Source organism: Phoca vitulina, unplaced genomic scaffold, assembly GCF_004348235.1.
Source record: "Phoca vitulina isolate PV1807 unplaced genomic scaffold, GSC_HSeal_1.0 scaffold14, whole genome shotgun sequence".
Taxonomy (NCBI): Eukaryota; Metazoa; Chordata; class Mammalia; order Carnivora; family Phocidae; genus Phoca; species Phoca vitulina.
Genome location: NW_022589717.1, coordinates 32,671,235 through 32,697,330, shown reverse-complemented (window position 1 = coordinate 32,697,330; position 26,096 = coordinate 32,671,235). Strand labels below are relative to the sequence as shown.

Here is a 26,096-nt window from a genome sequence, read left to right as displayed (position 1 = left end):
AGTCTGTGTAATGTTAATTGGTCAGGCATATAAGTGGTAAGATCCTAATGTAATGCCGGTCATCTCAGGAATTAAAAAAATAATGCTGGAAGCCTTTCTTAGATGCTCAAATGCTTCCAGAATAACACTGATTTTTCAAAGAAATATTCTTTGGGCATGAAAATTTTTCTTTAATAAGCCAGAAAATTTGATTTTGAATATTTAAACACCAAAATATTGCCCATAGTAATATATATTACTACAATATACACTGGAAAATATTCTTATGAGTGACAGGAAAGAAAGAAGGGCTAATTGCAGCAGTATACTTGAGGGAATATTTATCTTAAAATTAATTGACTCAAAAGCAAAGACAAACATCAAAAGAGTTACTTAATACTTTATCAGAGCAAAAAAGAAAACTGAGCACAGAGTTGGAAAGTCATAGCATTTGAGTATCTGCTTATTTTTCTATTCACAATTTTCTCAACTGACTTTAATCCCTCTTGCAAAGGTGACTCTGAATAACCCCTTTTATTACTGTAATATGGGAGGCTTGAAATGGAAACTTGAAATTGAAAACTTACTTTTAAGATTCATGAGATTTGAAGGGCTTTTTGTTTGTTTTTTACTCTAAGGAATTTTAAAAATATAATCTTTATCTTAGAGAAAGCAGGGATAGATCAATTCATTATAAGCAAACATAATGTAAATCCAAATTTGTCTACAATACTGCCCTATATACATATACCTACACAAAGATGTATACGTATACGTATGCACACACACGCATGTACTCTATTTTGTGAAAATCCAGAGTCGAGGGTAAATAAAGTATGGGGTAGGCTTGTATCATCGAAGTTTATAATTCAGGCAACAGGGAGAAGGGCTCAGACACTGGCTGCACTTCTTCATTGTCTCCATCTGAACAGGGACTGCGCTATAGGGACAGCCCATGGACCGTGTCAGCCCAGTGGTCTCTGCTGCGGGAAAACCCAGATGTCCTCCCCCAAAAATACTTCATCCTGAACTTACATGAGTTCCTGACTTATTAATAATATTTTATTATCTAATAATTTATCTAAACCATTCTTAAATCTGTTTCTATTTCTAAACACTTTCCCTTCTTGAGGAAACAGATTTAAAACTTAATTACCTAACAAATCAGGCTTCCTCTCTGTTGTGACAGTACAGCCATGACAGTCAAAACTCCACTAGGTCCCCAACTAGGGAAATTTTATCTTCATAATCTCATGGTGTCTAGTGTATCTTGCACGTAAGAAATTCATAATTAATGTATGCTAACTGAATACCCTGCAAATTGGTTAGAAAAAGACCATCTTTGCTTTATCTGCATCTTTGCTTACTGTAGAAGATATTTGTAGTTTTTTCTCCTACATTTTCCCTTCATAGTTTCTACCAAATTAAAAGATGCTACATTAGTTGAATTTGATTAGATATCATGCAATCTCATCAAACTCCAAGGTCTTTTTGTAACATGAATTTCCACAAAAATAGGTAATATCAAAATGTTTTGGGAAAAAATCACATGCTGATAAAGAAGAGTTCAAAATTAAATTATAGAATAATTGTATCAAATCATTCATTAAATATTAATTATTCCAAGTTTGAAATATCAATTTTGGGACATAAATATATTTCATAAAATGCTTCATAAATACGTATGCCCTTCAGGGAAAATCCAAAAATTAACAAGGATGTAAAAGGAAAAATAGAAATTAAACTGAAGATTACTTCTCTTTAAAGACTATTTTCACATTTACATATTCAAGTTGTTCCAAACATACTTGTTTTTTTTTTTTTCAATTCCAGTATAATTAACATACAGTATTATATTAGTTTCAGGTGTGTAATATGATTCAACAATTCTATACATTACTCGGTGCGCATCATGATAAGTGTGCTCTTTATCACCTTCACCTATTTCACCCATCCCACCTACTTCTCCTCTGGTAACCATGAGTTTGTTCTCTATAGTTAAGAGTCTGCTTTTTTGTTTGTGAAGACTAAATTTTTGAAGGGACATTTAAATGACTTGAAATATGTAAAAAATAATATTCATTAAGTGAAGAAAAATCTCCTGTTTCATTCATAAAATGATTCCAGCTAGTTTAAAGATAGTTTTCAATGTATGAATAAAATATTATTTCTAAGCAGTAGAGGATTTTAAAATGTAATCTGGAAAAATATGTGTATATATATAGCTTTAGTGGTTTTTTTAAAAAGATTTATTTATTTATTTGAGTGAGAGTGTGAGTAGAGGGAGGGACAGAGGGAGAAAGAGAGAGAGAGAGAGAATCTCAAGCAGACTCCCTACTGAACATGGAGCCCTATATGGGGCTCGATCTCACAACCCTAAGATCATGGCCCTGAGATCACCTGAGCCGAAACCAAGAGTCGGATGCTCAACCAACTAAGCCATCCAGATGCCCCTGGCGTGTTTTGACAGAGCTACTCAATCTCCATGTTTGTAGTTTTGAATCATTTGGAAAATAATGCAAGTTCTGATACAGTAATCTATACATGTAGGTTCTATTAAGTTAAGTCTATTAAGTTAAATCAGTCACTTTCTGTGATTAGGCTTCACGTGTATGCCATAACATGGTATATTTTTTTAAGTGAGTAGGATTTTATGATATAATGGATTAATAAAAAATCTATAAATTAATATAATCTATAAATTATAAAGTATCTGCTGATACTGCATAAAGCTAAAAGTAATTTTTTCATAGGTCAGAATTTTTGAAAGGTACATGCATCTTCCCGATGGGTTCATTCATTTTTCTCCCAGTTGTTAGTTTACTGTTTACTTCCTTAACAAATGTTTTCATAACCATATCTGTTCAAGAACTATTTGTTTGAACAGATTTGGCCAAAGGTGCACAAGGAGGGTAATTCACGAACAGTATAATACCATTTTGTTGAAAGCTTCATTCGTTTGATTTGAACTTTCTAGCTGCCTTCAAAAAAAGAATAGAAACAATATGACTAGATATTTACTGAGAGACAGTTCAGAGGCTCTGTGTTTAATTTTTATTGACAATTTCAGGAAAATTGTTAGTCTGAACTAAATAAGTAAATAGATGATGCCTAGAAAGCCTGTTCTCCAAAACCACAGCAACTGAAAAAGAAATCAGCAAAAAAGCAATCCAAAGGCCAAGGGAAATTCTCCCTAGGCTTCCCATCCAAGAGCCTGCATGAGAAATTATAGTTATTTTTATTGCCAGGTTAGTTTAGGTGACAATGTTTAGTTTGGCCTAATTTGTGAGTTAATGGGTTATGTGATACACTGGAGAGCATACTACAATCTTCCTAACCACTCCAGCCTCTTGACAACTCATTTCTTAGAATATATTTACAATAGACTAAAAAGAAAAATGGGGATTTTTTTCCAAATTAATAAAATCCCATGTGGTCAACTAAGGGTATATATATATATATATATATATATATATATATATATATATATAGTGTTCCCTATTAAAATTCTGTATTCCAGCAATTTACATTACATACATTATTCTACAGCAAAAGCATCCAGAAAATTTGGTCAATTATGTGAAAAATGTACATCAAATACTGACCAAATTGACTCAATTAGCCCCGGTGTGTGGACTTTGAAGATGAGCACCGGGCAATGATGATCATTACCCTTCTAAGCAGTGTCTAAATTTGAGCATGTTTTAACAGAAGATAGAACATAGGCAAATCATATTGATTTTTTAAATAAACCACACACTTTCCTATGATTTGTAATACTGGTCCAAGAGAAGAGAATGATGCAATTCAGAAGGAAAATGAAGGACTGGCATTGGTTTCTAATCTCCCAGGACCATCTAAGCCTTTATTAGGAATCATCATAACTCCCTTTCCACCTCTCTCCCAAATATAAGTACTGCTGCTCACCAGATTTAAATGCCTTCAATATATAGACATTTAAAAAATATCAGCTACATCTAAGCCAAGAAAGACTGTACTTTTTAAGTTTAATGTTGAATCAAGGACAGCAGTTCTTTCAGGAAGTATGATAAAGTGAAATGGATTTCTTCAGGATGGCAACTGCCATCACATTTTGATGAGGAGATAAGTGATGTATTGTTAAGAGGAGACAAATGATAGCTTGGTCAGGGTAACACTCTGGACTACCCTGTGTTTCTTAAGGAGCCAAGGCTCTTCGAACATCACTATTCAAATCTCTTTCCATGGTTTGATATTAGTAACAGGCATATTGATTTGACTAATATTTCATAAAAATAACCATGTAACATTTTAATGTCTACTTAGAGAATATGGCCACTGTCTAGTGTTGTTGGGGAAAAGCTCCATATAAACTCTACAGACCAAGGGCGTGTGGGTGGCTCATTCGGTTGAGTGTCAGACTCAGTTTCAGCTCGGGTTATGATCTCCGGGTCAAGGGATCGAGCCCCTCATTGGGCTCCACGCTCAGTGAGGAGTCTACCTGAGATTCCCTCTCTCCCTCTACCCCTCCCCCTCTTAGCAGTTTCTCTCTCTCTAAAATAAATAAAATCTTTAAAAAACAAACAGAAAACTAAACAGACTGGATATAATTATATCTAAAGAGAAGATGGCTTCCTTTTTTGTGAAATAAGTCAATAGTCATTTTAATTTAGTTTTATTTATTCCTCATATACAGTAATATAAGCATTAGTTTTTATAACAGCTAAATAAACCTTTTTTCCCTTAGGAAAAAGATGACTTTTTAAAGTTAATGGTTATTATCCTTCTGAAACATACACATTTACTCAAGAATTAGTAGAAGTATGGGTGCTGCATTGCAGGCATTCTTTATTAGTCTACTAATTCTTACACAGTTCACTTTCAAAAAATAAATCGCACTTATCCACTACTATAAAATATCAAAATACCTACTCACAATGTCAAGAGAATATTTGTTGCTAGAATGGGAGTTCTAAATGATTTCCAAACACAAATGATATCCAAAAGTTCTAAGTGGAGATTTCCAAATGGCTGACGTGACTTTACACCAGGAATGAATTTACAGAGTTTTTAGAGCTGTTCTCCCCACTGTGGTAATCTCTAGACTTTATTTTCCCTTCAAACATGAATAGAGATACTTTTCATGACAAACTCTTTTTTTCCTAGAAATACTACAATGTCTGAGGTAGTATAACAACTAGTAAGAAGGTAAGTCTCTCTGTTTAAGTCAAAGAACTTGACCTAAAGCATCCTGAATATATATTTTAGAGTGTCAAAATGGTTCAGTCCAAAGAGCATGTGACTCTTGATGTTGGGGTCATGAGTTTGAGCCCCAAGTAGGGTGTAGAGATTACTAAAGAATAAATAAATAAATCAGAGTGTCAAACTGTGAATTAATAACTTATTTCCTCGTCCATTTGGTTGACATTCTATAAAAATTTGCATTTAGGACAAAAGATAATTGCCCTTCATTTTAGGATTTTACCCTTTTGTCTGATTCTTTAGCCTTCCTGTGAACTCATAGCATGGCCCATTGCTTCACTGCAGGTGGCAGCCAAAATTCAAACTGTTCCTGGAAACCACTAGAGTTGGCAGGCAGAAAAAAAAAAAATTTGCATAGGTCTCGTTCTGTTATTCTCTCCTGTCAACAAATCTTGCAATCCCTACAAAAAATGTATGTTTTCTGAGTGACAGTCACTTATTTGAGATCAGAATTTTAAAAATTCACTACCATACACCGGAATTTTAATTTTTAATAGTAGAGTAACTCTGCATATAGAGTGCATCTGTTGTCCATCATTTAGATGTAATTTCCAATATAAACAACATATAGGCAAAGGAATCTTCGTATTTTAAATTGAGTGCTCCTTGTCACTCTCTGTATCATGCATGATTTGAAGTCTTCATGCCTTACTATCTATTATTTCTTTTTTTTAAAGATTTTATTTATTTGACAGAGAGAGACACAGCGAGAGAGGGAACACAAGCAGGGGGAGCAGGAGAGGGAGAAGCAGGTTTCCCGCAGAGCAGGGAGCCTGATGTGGGGCTCAATCCCAGGACCCTGGGATCACAACCTGAGCTGAAGGCAGCCACCTAACAACTGAGCCACCCAGGCTCCCTCCTACTATCTCTTTGAATGAAGCTAAAATAACATTGACTTTTAAAGCTTCATCCTTTAATAGTTGCCATAACTATATATATTAAATGTGAATGGTATTTAAAGGTAAAGGTTATAAAATTGTTTTTGTGAAATTATTACAAAACAAGCGGTAGGAGGAGAAAAGCATGTGGCCTTAGTAAGGACAAAACGGAATGGTTAGAGAAATAAGAAAAAATATGAGAAAGCACTAGGGTGTCATGAATTAAGGGAGGAAAGAGTATCAAAAGAATTTTCACAATGGTATTAAATACAGTACAACTTTTACAAAGCATGAAAACACACATAAAACATTTCAATTTGGCCAGAACAAGATTAAGTGATCCTTTTAGGAAGGCAATTTTCAGAGTTCTAAAGGAGACCAGATTTGAAATGAAGGAGAAAATGGCTAGTATGGGGGAGAAAGAGAGGTTCTGGGAATGAAATTTACGAATTTATCAGCTCAAAGGAATGGAAGAAGAGAAATTGAAGATAAAAGAGAGCACTGCCACAAGAGAGACTTTTCAAAATTATGGACCATCTGATCATAGAAAAAGAGAGATGGAAAGACTAAAAACATTATTAGGGTATAAATTTTAGAGCAACATTTTTGATAATTGGAAAGAGATGTCAAAGACCCAAGTAGAGATATTAGCATTACAGAAAAGGGGACAACTCTTCCTCTGACACTGATAGAATAAAAATTTGAAGATAAGAATGGAATTATATTAGCAAATATAAGAGCCAAATCTACTTTCATGCCTGGGTCCAGCACTGAAAGTGGTTTTGTTTTAGTGGGGATTCCCCCAGTAAAAATCCCATTAATGAAAATTGTGAATTAGAATATAATTTATTTCTTCAACATACTCAAAAAGGATTTGACTTGGATTACTTATAAGAAAGTAAAAGGAATTCTTAATCTCAGGAAACAAACTGAGGGTTGCTGGAGTGGTGGGGGGTGGGAGGGATGGAGTGGCTGGGTGATAGACATTGGGGAGGGTATGTGCTATGGTGAGCGCTGTGAATTGTGTGAGACTGTTGAATCACAGACCTGTACCTCTGAAACAAATAATACATTATATGTTAAAAAAAAAAAAGAAGATAGTAGGAAGGGTAAAAAGGGGGGGAAATTGGAGGGGGAGACGAACCATGGGAGACTATGGACTCTGAGAAACAAACAGGGTTCTAGAGGCGAGGGGGTGGGGGGATGGGTTAGCCTGGTGATGGGTATTAAGAGGGCACGTACTGAATGGAGCACTGGGTGTTATATGCAAACAATGAATTATGGAACACTACATCAAAAACTAATGATGTATGGTGATTAACATAACATAATAAAAAAATAATAAAAAAAGAAAGTAAAATATCTAAAATATAAGTCCATCTTATCCCATTCCTGGGAGTCCCACAGCATATATGTCAAGAAAACATTGTATTTATCTTCCAAATACAAATTCATTTTTAAGGTTATGAGCTGAGAACATGGAGCAAAACATAAATAAAAACAATAGCACTGGGTGTTATATGCAACTGATGAATTATTAAGAAGATTCACATTAAACTATATTTCTAGCAATTTCTCGGCTTCTTAAAAATTGAAATGGTATTTATGAAAGAATATAACTAAAAGGATATTAACAGCCTAAAGTTTTTGAAAGATTAGCACTAGAATGGACCTTAAAAACCATATACTGTATTCCAAGTCCTTTATTTTAGGAGCAAGACTCAGGAAGATTAAATAACTTGTCTAAGTTAGCACAGTTTGTTAGTCCTTAGAAGAACGAGGAAAAAGATCTGGATACCCAAATCTTCAATACATGTGTTTATACATTAAACCATAAAAATACTCAAGCATAGTGTTTAGATAAGTAATGTTCTATTAAGAAGAAAAATTCACTTGATTATATTGTAAAATTTAAAGCAATTCAGTTAAATATTATTGCATAATTTATTGATAAGTAAACTGATGTTTAAGTAGATTGCATCTGTTGTAGCATTTTAATCAATAAAAAATAAAACTAAGTTATATCTCAGAGTTCTCTTTGGCATCTTGAAATTACTTTCAAATGTGAAAATAGAGAGTCAGGTTAATTAATATATTATTAATAGAATCATAGCCTTTTGAGAATTTTCTGCATAGAAAACAATGTTTTTAAATGTTACTTTTTACTTATTTTTTTTTTTTTGAGAGAGAGAGACCAAGTGGGGGTGGAGGTAGAGGTAGAAGGAGAGGGAGAGGGAGAGAGAGAATCTTAAGCAGGCTCCATGCTCAGTGCACAGCCCAATGCAGGGCTCAAACTCATGACCCTGAGATCATGACCTAAGCCAAAATCAAGAGTCAGACGCTCAACCAACTAAGCCACCCAGGCACCCCTATCTTTAAATTTTAAAATGTAATGGGTATTTCCATGTTTTCATTCCCTTAAGATGGCTAAATGATATGATTACTGAAGTATACTACTAGTTATGTCTTATATATTACCTATATGTATGCATATAATGTGAATTGATAATGCAAGAGGAACAGCAAGTAATCCCCTGTAATCAGATCTTTTATTTTTAATGGGGTTACTCAGTTGACCTATTTGAGGTCTATTTGAACAGAAAATATCATGGGTATCTCAATGTATTTGACAAAATATCTCATTTTTGTTTAATACAGAGAGAGGGTTACTAGAATTAGGAGGGCTTATGATTAAAATATCAATCACACTCAAGGAGTATTGGTTGTTATTTATTAACATGCAAATACTGAGCTGAAGGGAAACTTTTTATGCCACTGATTCCATACATAGCCCCACTCAGTTCAGTGTTTCAGTCAATTTGGATGAAAACATAAATGACAAATGTTTCAAAGTTACAGATATTTTTATGATAGATGACAGAATCAATATTTCAACTTTATAGGCTTGGGCAAATAAGCCTAAAACCAAGGTGAAATTTAACAGGGGTGAATGCAAAATCTGGCAGAGGCCTCAATCAACTGCATATTCACAGAATGGAATATATGAGGCTTACTGTAATTCTTTTTAAAATCACATGGGTTTTCAGTAAACAATTTTAGGGAAATCTATTAATATGATGCAGTTGCCATAAACACTAACAAATTTGAAGGTTTTATATGGAATTATAAAGTCTAGAAAATAGTTGTAATTTCAAATACCCTGAGGGCCAAAAAGGAAATGTGAGTAAAACAGACAAAGATGGGGTAACAGAATGGTGCTGCTATAGTAACTAGAGAGTACATTTTCTAGTAAAAGCTTTTTTCCCCCTTTTCTTTTCTTTTTCTTTAATGTAAATACACTGTTGTCTGAAGAACACAAATGTTCAGATTGAAACAGGTCTGAAATCTCAACTTTCATATTCTGGCTAAGATCTTCTAAAACTAGACCAAGTCATACCCTATATCTAGATAACACACATTAAGAATAATACTTAAAGGAGGAGGGAAGATGGCAGAAAAGTAGGGGACCCTCATTTCATCTGGTCCCTTGAATTCAGCTAGATATCTATCAAATCATTCTGAACACCTGTGAATTCAACCTGCAATCTAAGGAAAGAATTGCTACAATTCTACAAATAGAAAATCAACCACTTTTTGCAAGGTAGGAGGTGGAGAAAAGTGAATTTGAGGGGATGCATTTCCACCAACAGTATAAGCCAGAGGAATGTTGAAAAAGAAAAGCAAAGCTGGTGGCATCACAATTCCAGGCTTCAAGCTCTATTACAAAGCTGTAATCATTAAGACAGTATGGTACTGGCACAAAAACAGACACATAGATCAATGGAACAGAATAGAGAACCCAGAAATGGACCCTCAACTCTATGGTCAACTAATCTTTGACAAAGAAAGAAAGAATATCCAAAGGAAAAAGGACAGTCTCTTCAACAAATGGTGTTGGGAAAATTGGAAAGCCACATGTAGAAGAATGAAACTGGACCATTTTCTTACACAAAGATAAACTCAAAATGGATGAAAGACTAAATGTGAGACAGGAATCCATCAAAATCCTAGAGGAGAACACAGGCAGCAACTTCGTCGACCTTGGCCTCAGCAACTTCTTGGTAGACATGTCTCCAAAGGCAAGGGAAACAAAATCAAAATTGAACCAATGGGTCTTCATCAAGATAAAAAGCTTCTGCACAACAAAGGAAACAGTCAACAAAACTAAAAGGCAACCTATGGAATGGGAGAAGATATTTGCAAATGACATATCAGATAAAGGGCTAGTATCCAAGATCTATAAAGAACTTATGAAACTCAACACCCAATAAACAAATAATACAGTTAAGAAATGGGCAGAAGACATGAACAGACATTTCTCTGAAGAAGAAATACAAATGGCCAACAGAAATATGAAAAAATGTTTCACATCACTTGGCATCAGGGAAACACAAATCAAAACCACAATGAGATACCACCTCACTCTAGTCAGAATGGCTAAAATTGACAAATCAGGAAACAACAAATGTTGGCAAGGATTCGGAGAACAGGGAACTGTCTTATACTGTTGGTGGGAATGCAAGCTGGTGTAGCCACTCTAGAAAGTAGTATGGAGATTCCTCAAGAAATTAAAAATAGATCTATCCTGTGACCCAGCAATTGAACTACTAGGTATTTACCACAAAGATACAAACATAGTGATCTGAAGGGGCACCTGCACCCCAATGTTTATAGCAGCATTGTCCACAATGACCAAACTGTGGAAAGAGCCAAGATGTCAGTCGAAAGATGAATGGATAAAGAAGATTTGGTATACACCCACACACACACACAGACACACACACACACACACACACACACACACACACACAAATGGAATATTACTCAGCCATCATAAAGGATGTATACTTATCATTTACATCAACATGGATGGAACTGGAGGGTATTATGCTGAGCAAAATAAGTCAATCAGAGAAAGACAATTATCATATAATTTTACTCATATGTAGAATATAAGAAACAGTGCAGAGGATTATAGAGGAAATGAGGGAAAACTGAATGGGAAGTCATCAGAGAAGGAGAAAAACCATGAGACACTCTTAATTATAGGAAACAAACTGAGAGTTGCTGGAGGGAGGTGGGTGGGGGATGGGGTAATTGGGTCATGGGCATTAAGGAGGGCATGTGATGTGATGGGCATTGGGTGTTATACACAACTGATGAATTATTGAACGCTACATCTGAAACTGATGATGTACTATATGTTGGCTAATTGAATTTAAATAAAAGAATAATACTGAAAAAGCTACATTCAAAAGATATAGAGACCAGAATAAAGGGATTGAAAATATAATTTAATAAAAAATGGTGGAATGAATTCAGAATTCTTAGGTTAGATAATGAGAAAATTTATGGAAGAGTTGATAGTTATCTTATGTATTTGATTTATGTGTCACATGAGAAAGAAAGCAATTATTAAAGTCAGAATAGGACCAATGAATGAAAACACTTAGGAAGCAAGTTTTAGTTTCAAAGAACTTTCTAAAACTGTAACAATAAAAACTAACAAAATGAGATTTAATGTTAAGGAAAGTGGCAAGTTATCATTTGTAAGATATTTAATAATAGTTTGCATGATTAATTTTTCATAAATGTCACAGTATTTCAAAATGAACAGAATTTGAGAGGTAATTTGTAACCCAACCTCTGTGTTTAAACATGAAAATGCTGATGCCATCTGTGGTCACCATGTAGTAGAAGGAACTTTATCTGTTATGTGAGAGTTTTCTTCTAAAACACTTTAATTAAGCTTCTTTATCCAACCTCAATATGGCATCCATAGAAATTGGAAATTTTAAGTATAACATTTTTTAAGCAATTAAAAGATGTATGCAATTATGGGCAAAATTGTTTTTTGTTGGTTAACTATTCTAATTTAAGACTGTGAGATTCTATTTTGTTATGAATGAACAAACTGTTCACTGTTATGAAGCACAGTTATTTCCGGAAATACTACTATATCACATGCACTGTATTCTTTAACAACATACTATTACTTCAGCAAATAAGCAAATATTACAACATGTCCCACTTTCAGGCTTCAGATTGGTGTTTTGGTACTCTGTAGTTACACAAAGAAAATAAGGATATCCCAGTACAAGGACTAAATTTCTTTTATTAATTTTATTTAAGAAAATTTGATTTTAGAAGAAAAATGATGGTTGCTTAAGTGTGAACCCATTCTTTACTCCTCTCCCCCCCCAATGTTTTGGGTATATGGTATCATATTTAAATCATTTTATATTATGAATCACTTGGCCAATTTTACAGAAACACTTATTTTTACTGCTTTTGTGGGTTTCTTTTTATTTTTTATACTCTCAATAATTAAAAAATGGGCAGAAGACATGAACAGACATTTCTCCAAAGAAGACATACAGATGGCTAACAGACACATGAAGAGATGCTCAACGTCACTCATTATCAGGGAAATGCAAACAAAGAGATCACCTCACACCTGTCAGAATGGCTAAAATCAGCAACACAAGAAACAGCAGGTGTTGGCAGGGATGCAGAGAAAAAGAGAACCCTCTTGCACTGTTGGTGGGAATGCAAACTGGTACAGCCACTCTGGAAAACTGTATGGAGGTTCCTCAAAAAATTAAAAATACAACTACACTATGATCCAGTAACCACACTACGGGGTATTTACCTTCAAAATACAAAAACACTAATTCAAAGGGATACATGCACTCCTATGTTTATAGTAGCGTTATTTACAATAGCCAAGATATGGAAGCAGCCCAAGTGTCCACTGATACATGATTGAAAAAGAAGATGTGGTATAGTATATATATATATATATATATATATATATATATATAGTATATTCTTATGTGGAATTTAAGAAACAAAACAAATGAGCAGAGGAAAAAGAGAGACAGAGAATCCAAGAAACAGACTCTTAACTATAACGAACAAACTGATGTTTACCAGAGGGGAGGTGGGTGGAGGGATGGGTGAAAAAGGAGATGGGGATGAAAGAATATACTTATCATGATGAGCACCAAGTAATATATAGATTTATTGAATCACTATACCATACACCTGAAATTAATATAGCATTGTAAATTAACTACACTGGAATTAAAATTTAAAACTTAATAAAAAAATTACTGAATTTGATTTTTAAGCAAACAAAAAACCTTCGTACTCAGGGGAAGTAAAACAAGAAAATGGTAGCAAAGGAGAAAGGGTAGCAAAAGTCACAGTGTCCATGAAAATATCATTAATATGTAGACATGTTGGACCCCTTGGCTTATAAGTATAAATGCCTTTAGTAAATCAAAGTCTACAGTATTTTCTACCTTTCTTACCTTCCACTATCACACTACTAACCCAATATGGAAAGTTTATTGTATCCTGCAATAAACATTTTAAAGACAGTGATACAAATCTTTTCAGATAAAAAAGTTCAAAGTTATTTCATCATTATGGTATTACCTTCCATATAAAAGAATTTAGCGTAAGGTCCCCTTATTTTGCCATGTCAAGAATAAAGAACTAGCAAGAAAGTTAGTTGGAGTGAAAAATACAGGACAATGACTATAAGTAACTTCATGTATATGTGAATATACTAGCCACCTTAAAATGTACTTTATTATATATATTAAATATATACTATATTATACTAACCACATTAAAATTTCTGTGCATTTGTGTGTACATCTACCTCATAATTGGTATATTTAATATTGAAAAAGTATAAATATTCATGCCTGCCTCTAATTTTGTTTTATTTTAATACCAATCTGCATTTTTTAAATTCTAGCCACTATTTTGTAAGAAGCAACATCAACCATATAAGATTTGATAGAGATCTTATAAATTTAATTTTTTAATATTACAAAACACCCCCTAATAAGTTAGGTTCTTTCCTCATTTTTTGTTTTTTTCTGTGTGTTATCTGGGTCAGGTTTTTTTTATTGTGGTAAAAAGATAATACATGACATGAAATCTATCTTTAACAAATTTGTAAGTATACAGTACGGTATTAACTATATGCATATTATTGTACAGAAGGTTTTAGAACTTTTTCGTCTTGCATGACTGAAACTATACCCACTGAACAGCAACTTTCAATTTCCCCTTCCCTCCAGCCATGATAACATTTCTACTTTCTGCTTCAATGAGTTTGCTTCAGATACCTAACATAAATGGAATCATATAGTACTTGTCCTTCTGTAATCAGCTTATTTCAGTTAGCATAATATCCTCAACGTTCATCAATGTTGCAGTATGACAGGATTTCCTTCTTTTTTTTTTAGACTGAATAGTATTCCACTGAGTAATATACTTTCTTTATCCAAATATCCATTAATGGACACTTAGGTTGTTTCCACTTCTTGGCTATTGTGAATAATGCTGTAATGAACATGGTAGTGAAAATATCTCTTTGGGATTCTGATTTCAATTTGTTTGGATAAATGCCCAAAAGTGGGATTGCTAGATCATGTGGTAGTTCTATAGGGGCTGCATCATTTTGCATTCCCACCAACAATACACAACGGTTTCAATTTCTACATGTTTTATTTTTATTTACTTATTTTTTGTCTAATGGCCCTCTAACTGGTGTGAGGCAGTACTTCATTGTGGTTTTGATTTGTATTACCCTGATGGTTAGTGGCATTGAGTATTTTTTCATACACCATTGACCATTCTTCTTAGGAGAAATGTCTGTCTCCTTTGTTAGCTTTTTAATGAGGTTAGTAGGTTTTTTGCTATTGAGTGTAAAAGTCCCTTATATATTTCAGATATCAACCTTTTATCAGATACATGGTTTGCAATATTTCTCCAATTCCATAGATGCCTTTTCATGCTATTGTTTCTTTTGCAGTACAAAAGCTTTTTAATTTGATATAGTCCACTTGTCTACATTTCATTTTGTTGCCTGTGCTTTTGGTGTCCTATCCAACAAACCTTTGCCAAGACCAAAGTCATGAAACTTATCTCCTATATTTTCTTATAAAAGCTGTATAGTTTCAGATCTTACTTCTCAATCTTTAATCAACTTTGAGTTCATTTTTGTGTATGGTATGAGTCTTATTTCATTTCTTTGCATGTAGGTATCCAGTTATTCCAACAGCATTTCCTGAGGAGACTGTCCTTTCCCCACTATGCAGTCTTGGAACCTTGTCAAAGATCACTTAACCATATATGCATGGGTTTAATTCTGGGTTCTCTATTCTGTTCCATTGGTCTATAAATCCATCTTGAGGCCAGTACCATACCTTTCTAATATGTTTTGAAGTCAGGGAGTGTAAGGCTTTTTTCCATTTTTCTAGATTTTTTTTAGCTATTTCTTAATCTTTATGATTCTATAAGAATTTTAGGATTTTTTTTCTATTTCTGCAAAAAACAACGTTGGGATTTTGGTAGGGATTCCAGTGAATCTGTAGATCATGGGGTAGTATAGATATTTTAATAATATTAAATCTTTCAGTCCATGAACAAGGAATTCTTCCCATTTGTTTTTGTCTTCTTTAGCTTCTTGCAGCAATCTTGGAGTTTTCAGTGAACAATTCTTTTGCCTCCTTGGTTTCGTTCATTCTTAAGGATTTTATTCTTTTCAATGGTATTGTAAATCCCTTTTCAGATTGTTCATTGTTAGTGTATAGAAATGCAACCAGTTTTTGAATATTTTGCATCTTGCAACTTTACTGAATTTATTAGTTCTAACAGTTTTTGGGGAGGGGTTGGGTTGGTGGAATCCTTTGAGTTTTCTACATGTTAGAACATGTGACCTCTGTACAGAGAAAATTTTACTTCTTTTCCATTTTGGATGTCTTCTATTTCTTTTTCTTGCCTAATTGGAGCTAGGATTTCTTATACTATGCCAAATAAAAGTGGAAATAAGTGGGCAAGCTTTTAGTTCCTCCAATAAGTGAGGAAGCTTTCAGTTTCATCATTGAGTATGATGTCAGCTGTGGGCTTCATATGTGGACTTTATTATGTTGAGGTAATTTATTTCTCTTCCTAGTTTATTATTTTTATCATGGAAGGGTGTTCAATTTTGTAAAGTACTTTTTCTGGATCTACTGTGATGATCATGATATTTTTATTCTTCATTTTGTAATTGTGGTGTATCACATTGATTAATTTTCATAGGTTGAAATATCCTGGTATCTCAGGGATAACTCCCCCTTGGTCATGGTCATCTATGATCCTTTTATTGTGCTGTTGAGTTTGGCTTACTGGTATTTTGCTGAGAATTTTTGCATCTATATTTTTCAGGGTTATTGGTCTCTAGTTTTCTTATCTGACAAGGTCTCTTTCTGGCTTGGTATCAGGGTAATGCTGGCCTCATAAAATGAGTTCAGAACTGTTCCCTTCTTTTCTATGTTTTGGAAGAATTTGAAAAGGATTATCATTAATTCTCCTTTAAATATTTGGTAGAATTCTCCAGTGAGCTCATAACCTCTTGCTCCTTTTGGTATCCTACTCCGTATCTTTTGGTTGGAGAGTTTAATCCATTTACATTTAAAGTTACTGATAGGTTGCTCCTACCATTTTGTGAATTGTTTTCTGTCCATCTTGTAGCTTTTTTATTCATCTTTTCCTCTCATTGCCTTTCTTAGTATTTGAATGTTTTGTTTGTTTGTTTTTTGTAGTGACACACTGTTTACTTTCTTACTTCTTCGTGTAACTTCTATAGGTTAGTTTCTTTGTAGTTACCATGGACGTTACATAAAATATAACCATAAAAAATGATTTTAGGCTTAAGAATTTCACTTCAATTGCATACAAAAACTCTACTCTTTTACTTCCCCACTCATAATTTATATTATTGATGTCAAATTAATCTTTTTACATTGTGTATCAGTTAACATACTCTATATAGTTATTTTTTATACTTTTATATTTTAACCTTTATACCAGAATTAAAAGAGACTTAGGCAACACTGTTATAGTAGTATGATACTCTGGATTAGTCTATATATGTAATTTTATCAATCAGCTCTGTATTTTCATATGCTTTTGTGCTGATGTCTAATATCCTTCCATTTCAACTAAAAGGATTCCCTTTAACATTTCTTGTCAGGCTTTTTAGTGTTGATTATCTCTCTTAACTTTTGTTTATCTGAGAAAGTCTTTATTTCTCTTTCACTTTTGAAGAACAGTTTTGTTAGATATAGTGTTCTTGGTTGGTAGTTTTCTTTCGTTTCCCAGCTCTTCAAATATATCATCTCACTCTCTCTGACCTACAAGGTTTCTGCTGATAAACCTGCTAGTAGTCTTATGGATACTCACATGTATGTGACAAGTCACATTTCTCCTGCTGTTTTCAAAAATCTTTTTCTTTGACATTTGACAATTTGATTATTATGTTTTTCAGTATCCACTTTTTTGGGTCCTCCTCAGAATTCCTTATGTTTCATGAACTTATTTCCTCCCCCAGATTTGGGAAGTTTGGGGCCATAATTGTCTTAAATAAGCTTTCTGCCCCTTTCTCTTTCTTCTCCTTTTGTGACTCCCATAATGTGTATATTAGTCCTTTTGAAAGCCCCTTAGGCTTTCTTCACTCTTTTTCCTTCTTTTTTTTTTTTTCTCTTTTTGTTCCCAATTGTATAATTTCAAATGACTTGTCTTAAATTTGCTCATTTTTTTCTTCTGCTTAGTCAAGTATGATGTTAAATCCCTATAGTGAATTTTTCTATTCAGACACTGTATTCTTCATTTCCAAAATCTATTTTTTAAATATTTTCTCTTTGTTGAAATTCTCAATTTGTTCATGATTTATTTTTCTGAGCTCTTTGAGCATCTTTGTGACAGTTTTTTGCTATTCTTTGTCAGGTAATTCACATACTTCCTTTTTTCTTTTCTTTTTTTTTTTTAGTGTCACTTTCTGGACATTAATTTTTTCCTTTGATTGGACCATATTTCTTTGTGTTTTTCATGTGCCTTATAACTTTGCTTTGGGATCATGCATTTTTAAAAATAGCCACCTCTTCCAATCTGTATGGATTAGCTTTGTAAAAGGAAAGATCTTCACCAATCAGCCTGGTTAAATATACTGAAGGTGTCTCAAATCTTTTCTTTGGATGTGTATTCTTTGGACTTGTATGTGTAAATTTTCAATTAGAGGGACTTGTGAGTATCTTTTTTCAGGAGTTCATAATCCATTGTTCTTTTTGGTATCTGTATGCAGTACTGCTGGTTCTCTGGATCTAGCATAACCAACCACCCAGATCTCTTTTGTTCTTTGTGGCCCCAGGCTTGTGTGTATTCTAGGTCCCATTAGCACTCCAAGTCAGGGAAGACAAAGACCAGTCCTTTGGGTACTTCAACAAAAGGCTAGAGCATTGGATGCATGTTCCACTCTTCCTTCTCTAAGGGAGTGGCTGCCAAGCTGTTTTGGCTTCTGTTTGCTATACCACAAGTCCTCTGAAGCAGCGGCAAGCCATCCAGTTCTCTTTTGTTTTCAGCAGCCTCAAGGCATCTCGTATCTACCAGGTCCCATCAGTGCTATGAGACAGGAAGAAACCAGTCCCTTGGGCAGTCGCTCTCCCCAAATAAAGCCAAAGCATTGCACCTACACTCCAAATTTCTACTCCCAAAAGGGAAGCTGGGAGTTGAAGATTCTTTCCCACTTTTTCCACACTGAACTGGAGGGGAGGGTCTATGGTGAGTGAATGTGTGCTAGTCCAAACCTTTGCCTTTGTTCTCAGCAGTCCTCAACCTAGTGCCCTTTTTGTTAATGTTTAGAATCAAGCAACACCGAAAGCAGTTCCTCTAAAAAATCAGAACATGGACATACAGTCCAATCTTCACTTTCTCTCCCCCTGGGAGAAGCCAAGAGCAGGCACTTTCTCCCAACTATAGTGCACTGTTCCAAGGAAGATTATGGGGAATGCCCTGAATTTTCCTACAGAGTTTGACATAGCTGGTTTTATACTTATTTGTTTTGCAGGAGCCCCTTAACTTGTTTCTGGATTTCTCACAAAGAAAACTGGTCAGTGTTGTGTTGTTGAGACAGTGTCTCTGGTGGGAAAAAAACGGTTGGGCCTTCCCATTTCACCATTTTACTGACATCACTCCCTTGACCCTTTCTCTGTTTCTTAACATGAAATCTTAAATATCATTTTTTGGGACTGTGGCAACATTTGATTTTTCCAATTACCATTTTATTCCTAAACTCTCATTTCCTGTGAAAATAAGCAGCCACCTTTACTTGCAATTTGTTTTTGGTAATCACTCAATATGATCTGGAGCAATATTATATGCTGGAAACATGAATTGTACATTACTTGATTATCAAGTTTTCCTTCAAATATCAAAAGCCTAATAAAGAACTCTCAAAATTTTATTAACAATATTTATATTTAGTTCAGATTTTGATTCTGATATATTTAAATGATTGCACAATTCCAGTCCTCTTCTCTATAAAACTCTGAGACCGTATTAATTACTATGGCAACTAGTATGAATACCACACTAGTTCTTTTACTAAACAATGATTCTTTTACTTAAACACAAACATAAAGTGAGTTGAACATGATGTCATCTAAGGTACCTCTACAGGTTTATACTGATATTGATTTTCTCTAAGGCATCTAAACAGGAATTTGGGGAATGTTTCGAGATGAGAGATTAATTTTGAAATTTTTCCACTGTTTGAACCTTATCTGCTAGAATAACTGTCCTCATGATTTGATAGTAGTGTGAAAGGAGTATTTTCTCTTTAATATGGACAATAAAGAAACCTCTGTAATCTGATTAGAGTCAAATTATTCATCCAATGGATTATGTGAGCTCTCATTTCCTCTCTGTATCACAAAGGTGGTCTCTACATGAAGTGATCAGATGGAGTGCACACTAAATTTGCCGAGCATTGCTATGGAAAGAGGAGGATGTCTAAAATATAATGGTTACTCTAGAAGAAGCTACAACTTTGCACAATAATCATAATTCAGCAAATAAACACATTCTTTTTTTTCCTTCCATAGCACTTTGAGCACAGAAAACATGGTTCAATATGGTCATTCATGTATTTATTTATATTCCTACAAGTCTGGGAACTACAGACTACACACAAAGTCTTTAAATCGGCCATGAATTTTTAAAGGAAACTTTGGACATTTTGACCTTTCTTACACTGTTAAACCAGCTACATTTAGCTGAAATGAAAGAACACAAGCTTTCTCAGCAGCTTAGACTAAATGCATTCTTAAAGTCTTTGAGAATTCAGTACTGTTCCCAGACGTTTTGTGCAATGGTGAGAAAAATCTAAATATCAGAGAAAAAAAAACTGACAACCAGAGAAGAAATTATTTCAACTTGTTATGGCTCATCTGGAGAAGCCTTCAACATGCAGAGCCGTCAGCTATGCAGATGGTTAAGCAACAGTCAGGCTCCCCCAAGAAATTTAAGAAGGAAAATCTCTAATAACATGACTAACCATGCCATGAGTGACCTACAACATATCCATATAGTGCTATTGCTAATTTATTCACATTCACCTTTTATTTAGCACTTAGTGTTTTAGAAAACATATTTAAGTATGAGTGAAAGGTCTATAAAGAATCTAGTTTGATATTAGTAGCTACCTATATGTGTGTGTGTGTGTATACATACACACACACATACACATGTGGCTATACCCATTTCATTTCCAAAATACTGAAAGATATGCATATGTATATGCACTAATATATACAAAGCTAGAAGCATAAATATATTCATATATAGAAAGTTAGAAGTATATATATATGTGTGTATGTATGTGTGTGTGTATGTGTGTATATATACACACACATATAAATATATATACATTTTTCTACCTACATAGAAATAGGGGATATGTTGGAAACTCTGGAAGAGAAGTCATTAGTTAGATGTAATGAAATAAGTATAAAGAGCCACCACAGATTAGTGAAATCTCTTCTATAAAATATCAAAAAAGAAATTATGCTATTTTATTGCTAAACACAAGCAATAAATGAAACAAAATGTAACTTTAATGAAATAACAATGTGTTTCCATAGGAAAGCTGTTATAATAGCTTAGACATTTTTATTTGTAAACATAGTTCAATCAAAGTTTTTTTCAAGATTTTATTTATTTACTTGAGAGGGAGAGAGAGAGAAAGCAAGCATGAGCAGGGGGAGGGGCAGAGGGAGAAGCCGACTCTCCGCTGAGCAGGGAGTCAGATATGGGGCTCGATCCCAGGAAACCTGGGAGCAGGACCTGAGCTGAAGACAGAGGCTTAACTGACTGAGCCACCCAGGCACCCCTCAATCAAAGTTTTTATATGTAAATATAAGTAGATGTATTTAGGCCACAGAAGAAGCTGAAAAAAGGTTATAGCCTTTTAAAAGATAATTTAGGGGTCCCTGGGTGGCTCAGTGAGTTAAGCAACTGACTCTTAATTTTGGCTCACATCATGGTCTCAGGGTTGTGAGACTCCACACTGGGTGTGGAGCCTGCTTAAGATTCTCTCTCTCCCTCTCAAAATAAATAAACAAACAAATAAACAAATAAATAAATAATAAAAATAATTTTAAAATAATAATAAAATAAAAAGATAATTAAATTACTGTAATTCTCTAGTAATTGTGATTATTTATGGTAAATCATATATATGATCATGTCATATGGTAATAAATCATATATATTTTTTTATATGAAGATTTATATATACATATATGAAAGGAAAATTTCAACCTAGTCCTTTCACTCAGGTAAGAAACATCTGCATTAATATTATTTATCTATCACTTATACTATTTATAAGTTCTATAAAAGTCTACGATGCTAGGTAACAACAGTATAATTTCATGGATTATCAGACTAATTATCTCTTCTGAGAATGCAATAATTAACTTCATTAAATGAGAAGGAAAATACTTTTATTTTGACAATGTCCTAGAATCTTTTTCTTCCAAAGTCAGAATAATTAAAGTAAACCACTTATTCAGACAATACACCCCATCCCTCATCCTTCCAGAGAAAACCAGAGGAAATAAACAGATTGCAGTCTGAGGGATTTAGCATAGGCATGAAGAAATACTTCTTATCTGCAAGTAATAATTGTGTTCCAGGGATTGACTGTCAATGACAGGTCTATTTATACATCCATTTCCTATCCCCCAAACCTAGGTTTCTATAGGAACCTTATGTATATAGGTCCTCTGAAATCATTTTCTATTCAGACTTACCTAATTCAATACCTGTCCTCTTTTATTGAGAGAAGAAATTATCAAAATGTGAAAGTCTAAAAATAGTGGTTTATAATAGAAAGCCTAATTCTTTCTTAATTATCGGCATGCTACAGTGGGACTATAGTTAGAGATGATCAGTGCTCCAAAATGAGTCAGACTTTATCATTCACTCTATACAAGGATGTACATGAGTTTCATAGCAGAAAACCCTGGAAAAAAAAAGATACAGGGTCTTTTTCTTCATACATCTCGGTGGTTACAAGATTGTCCTCCATTTATTGTGTCTCTCTAGCAGAACAATGTAAATATTTCATTCATATTTGTTTTACTGGTTATACCTGATTTTAATTTAGAAAATTTACAGCTGAAATTGGAATTCTGAAAATAATGCACACTTACTGACTTTACTAAAGCAATATTATTATAACACAGTTTATTAAATTATTTACCTGAAATCTGAAAATACTTTAGACTTAAATTGGGTAACTCATATCATCTTAGGACAAAACAGATAGGTCCTTATAAAGGATGAAATATTCATCTTATAATTTTAAATAATGTGCTTTTATCCCAACAAAGATATACTTTTAGGAAACATTTGTTATGTTCAGACAAAAGACAACAAGTTATTTTTCATTCTTTAGCTAGTTATATATCTTTAAAATTTAGACAATGACCTGGCTTCTCAAGTCAGTTTCCCCAGTAACTAAATCCAAAGCTCTTGCTGTGATAAAAACAAAAAGCTGGCTTGATAAACTCCTGGACAGTAGAAAAATTTTAGTAATATAAATAATAAAATCCCTAGTCATAAGCAGTGTAATAGGAAAAAGTTTTCAATGAAGCCAAATTGAGCTATATTAGGAAACATAAGATAACCTTTAGAACTTTAAATATTAGCAAATGGTAAAAATGGTAAATATTTTTCTTCCACATGGAATTAGCTTTCTTAGGTCTGGAAGTAAGCACAACAGATGGCCAGGGAACAAAGAGTACAAAACATGTCTTCAGACTAACTTCAGCCCACTCCATCTATATTCCCTTTCCTGACAGACTGGGCGCCATGAGTCTGCCAGCTTTCGGTCTGTCCTGAATCCACCTACAGAAGCCCCAAGCATGCCTAGAGCTAAAGGACAGTTGAGAGAGGATGACCCAAGATGTGTGGTGAATGTCAATTTTAGGAATAGAAGCAAGGAGAATTTCCCATGTAACATTTTCCACCAGAAGCTTAGAAATTCAACCAGACTACAGCTAATAGACAAACTATAATATACCCAAGGGTTTAAGGGAAAGAATGCTAGTGAAAATCAATTATATTTTGCTTTTATGATGTCTATGAGTTAGCTTCGCCTTATCCATTACATTTTAAATAACAGTCTAAAGAGAAATTCCTTTTTTGGAAAAGGAAGCTCTTATTCAATCTCCATATGCTACTGCAGTAAACTTTATGTGAAAAGGTATGAGGCATGATGAATACAGCTGGAAAACCACAGTATCCCAGAAAATATTTCTGGGAGTCAAAAGCAAAAATAAGGTTGTCCTCACTTACTATCATCATGGCATCCAATTATCAAACATTAATACGGTTATCAAAATTATTCAAAATTACTCATGATTAAGCAGTACCTTTTTATTGAATCCAACTTTTAGAAACAAACCTTTTGTATACATAATTTCTCAAATTACAACCATGTCATATATGTCAATGGAAAAATTAGCATGACAAGCTCCTATTCACTCTGGTGATGTGTGCTGTTGATGTGGTGATGTTAGTAGCTTCCCTTTACTGGGAATCAATATTAATAGAGTAAATAGTGTGGCTCTTAAGTACTTTTGAGGCCATGCTCTTCTTTCTCTAGATATGGAGAAGCTGACTACAAAGCTGTATGCACTGAAACCTAACCAAAGTTGATTCACCAACAGTTCCTTTTGAAGGTTTGTTGAAAGGAAGCATGAGTTTCTACCATTATAATTCTCTAATGCCACACAGGCAAACATGGGTGTAACTTAAACTGAGCATGGGCACAGCAAAATAAATCCAGAGACTTTTATCTGCAAGTAAAAATGGGATATCGAAAGAACCCTACAGGGGTAAAAGGCCTCAGCACACTTCCTAGCTGCCTGAATTTGGTCAAGTTCACAAAATTATCTGAGCTTTAGCTTAATAATGCATGGTATGCAAACAAAAATCATTGCCTTGATTATCAGGCATAAGTATCATGAGATTCAAAAAGATAACGGGATAAAGAAGATGTGGTATATACACACCATGGTATCATGCCATTTGCAACCACATAGATGGACTGAGAGGGAATAATGCTAAGTGGAATAAGTCAGACAGAGAAAGACAAATACTATATGAATTCACTTATATGTGGAATTTAAGAAACAAAACAAATGAGCAAACAAACAAAAAAACCCAGACTCTTAAATACAGAGAACAAGCTGGTGGTTGTGGGGGTCGGGCAGAGATCCATAAAGTAGATAAAGGGGATTAAGAGTACACTTAATGTACTGATTAAGGTGTGGAACTGTTGAATCATTTTATTGTAACCTGAAACTACTGTAACATTGTATGTTATTTATACTTTAATAAATAAGCAAAGAGTACTGAGCGCTGAGTAATGTATAGACTTGTTGAATCATTTTATTGTACACCTGAAGCTAATATAACACTGTATGTTAATTATACTTTAAATAAATAAATAAGCAAAGAGATAATGCATAAGAAACTGCTTGGGAAAGCTATGCTAATAAAAATTATCAGTTTGCCTAATTACTCAATATCACTTCCCTATTACTCTAGGAAGGGTAAGCTCCACAATCTTATATTGGCAAATGACACACCACAAATTATGTTGTCAAGTGTATATACATATACACGAATATACTGCATATTGGAACCATGGTCTTCATGGAGTTAGTGCACTGAAACACAAGAGTAACAGCATTCTTTTCCCAGAGTCATCTAGCCTTCTTATCTTGTCTACTAGGGAACTTGAGTATACCGATCACAAAATCTTGGCATCTTGATTATTACACATATGTTTCTATGATTGATTGAGTTAAGGTATACTGCAAAGCTCTGGAAATGTGAATGTACAGTTGTTGAGAGTACTTGGTACTACTATTGTGCAAACAAGCTAATGACAGTAACTCTCAACATACGTATACTAATCTGTAAGGCAGTATCCGGAAATAATTAAGATTATTTTAATCAACATTAAGTAGCACTAAGTAAACCATGATATAGCAAGTACCTTATTCATTCACATATTTCATTCACTTCAAGAGGAAGAATATGAATAAAATATATAAATAAAATAAATACAAGTCCTACTGGGATACAAATAATAAAAACTGCTTCAAGATACACTTCTAATTAAGAACCATGCAATATTCTAATTTATTTTAATAGATCCATTGTTATGATCAAGCGAGAACACTGTGCTACAGAAAAAGTGTTTATATATATATTACATATATGTTCATAAATGAAAGCAAATTGTTATTAGTAGCCAATCTGTATTATAACATTCATACATAGAAATGCATTAAAGTCAAAGTAGCTGCTGATAGATTGACCACACTTCTGCGCTTAAATTGCAGTGCTTAAAGAAAGCATCAAGGTCCTGCCCTCCCTACACATATCCAGATTATTATCTATTATCAGCTGTGGTCTGCAACCCCCCTTGTTCTCCTGTCATATTTCAGCTCAAATGAAGTTAGTTGGAAAAAAATACCAGAGGCAATGTAGATGAAACAGTCTTCAAATTACACTCTACTATTTCAACGGGTCCTAATCCTAATTCTGGAGTGGCCTAGATTTCACTCAAGCAAA

General features: G+C 33.9%; 1 protein-coding gene across 3 annotated transcripts in view; it reads right to left on the bottom strand.

The window, feature by feature from the left end:
• GRIA2 (glutamate ionotropic receptor AMPA type subunit 2) overlaps positions 1–26,096 on the bottom strand; it is a 146,217-nt gene that overhangs the window by 6,550 nt on the left and 113,571 nt on the right. The window lies entirely within an intron of this gene.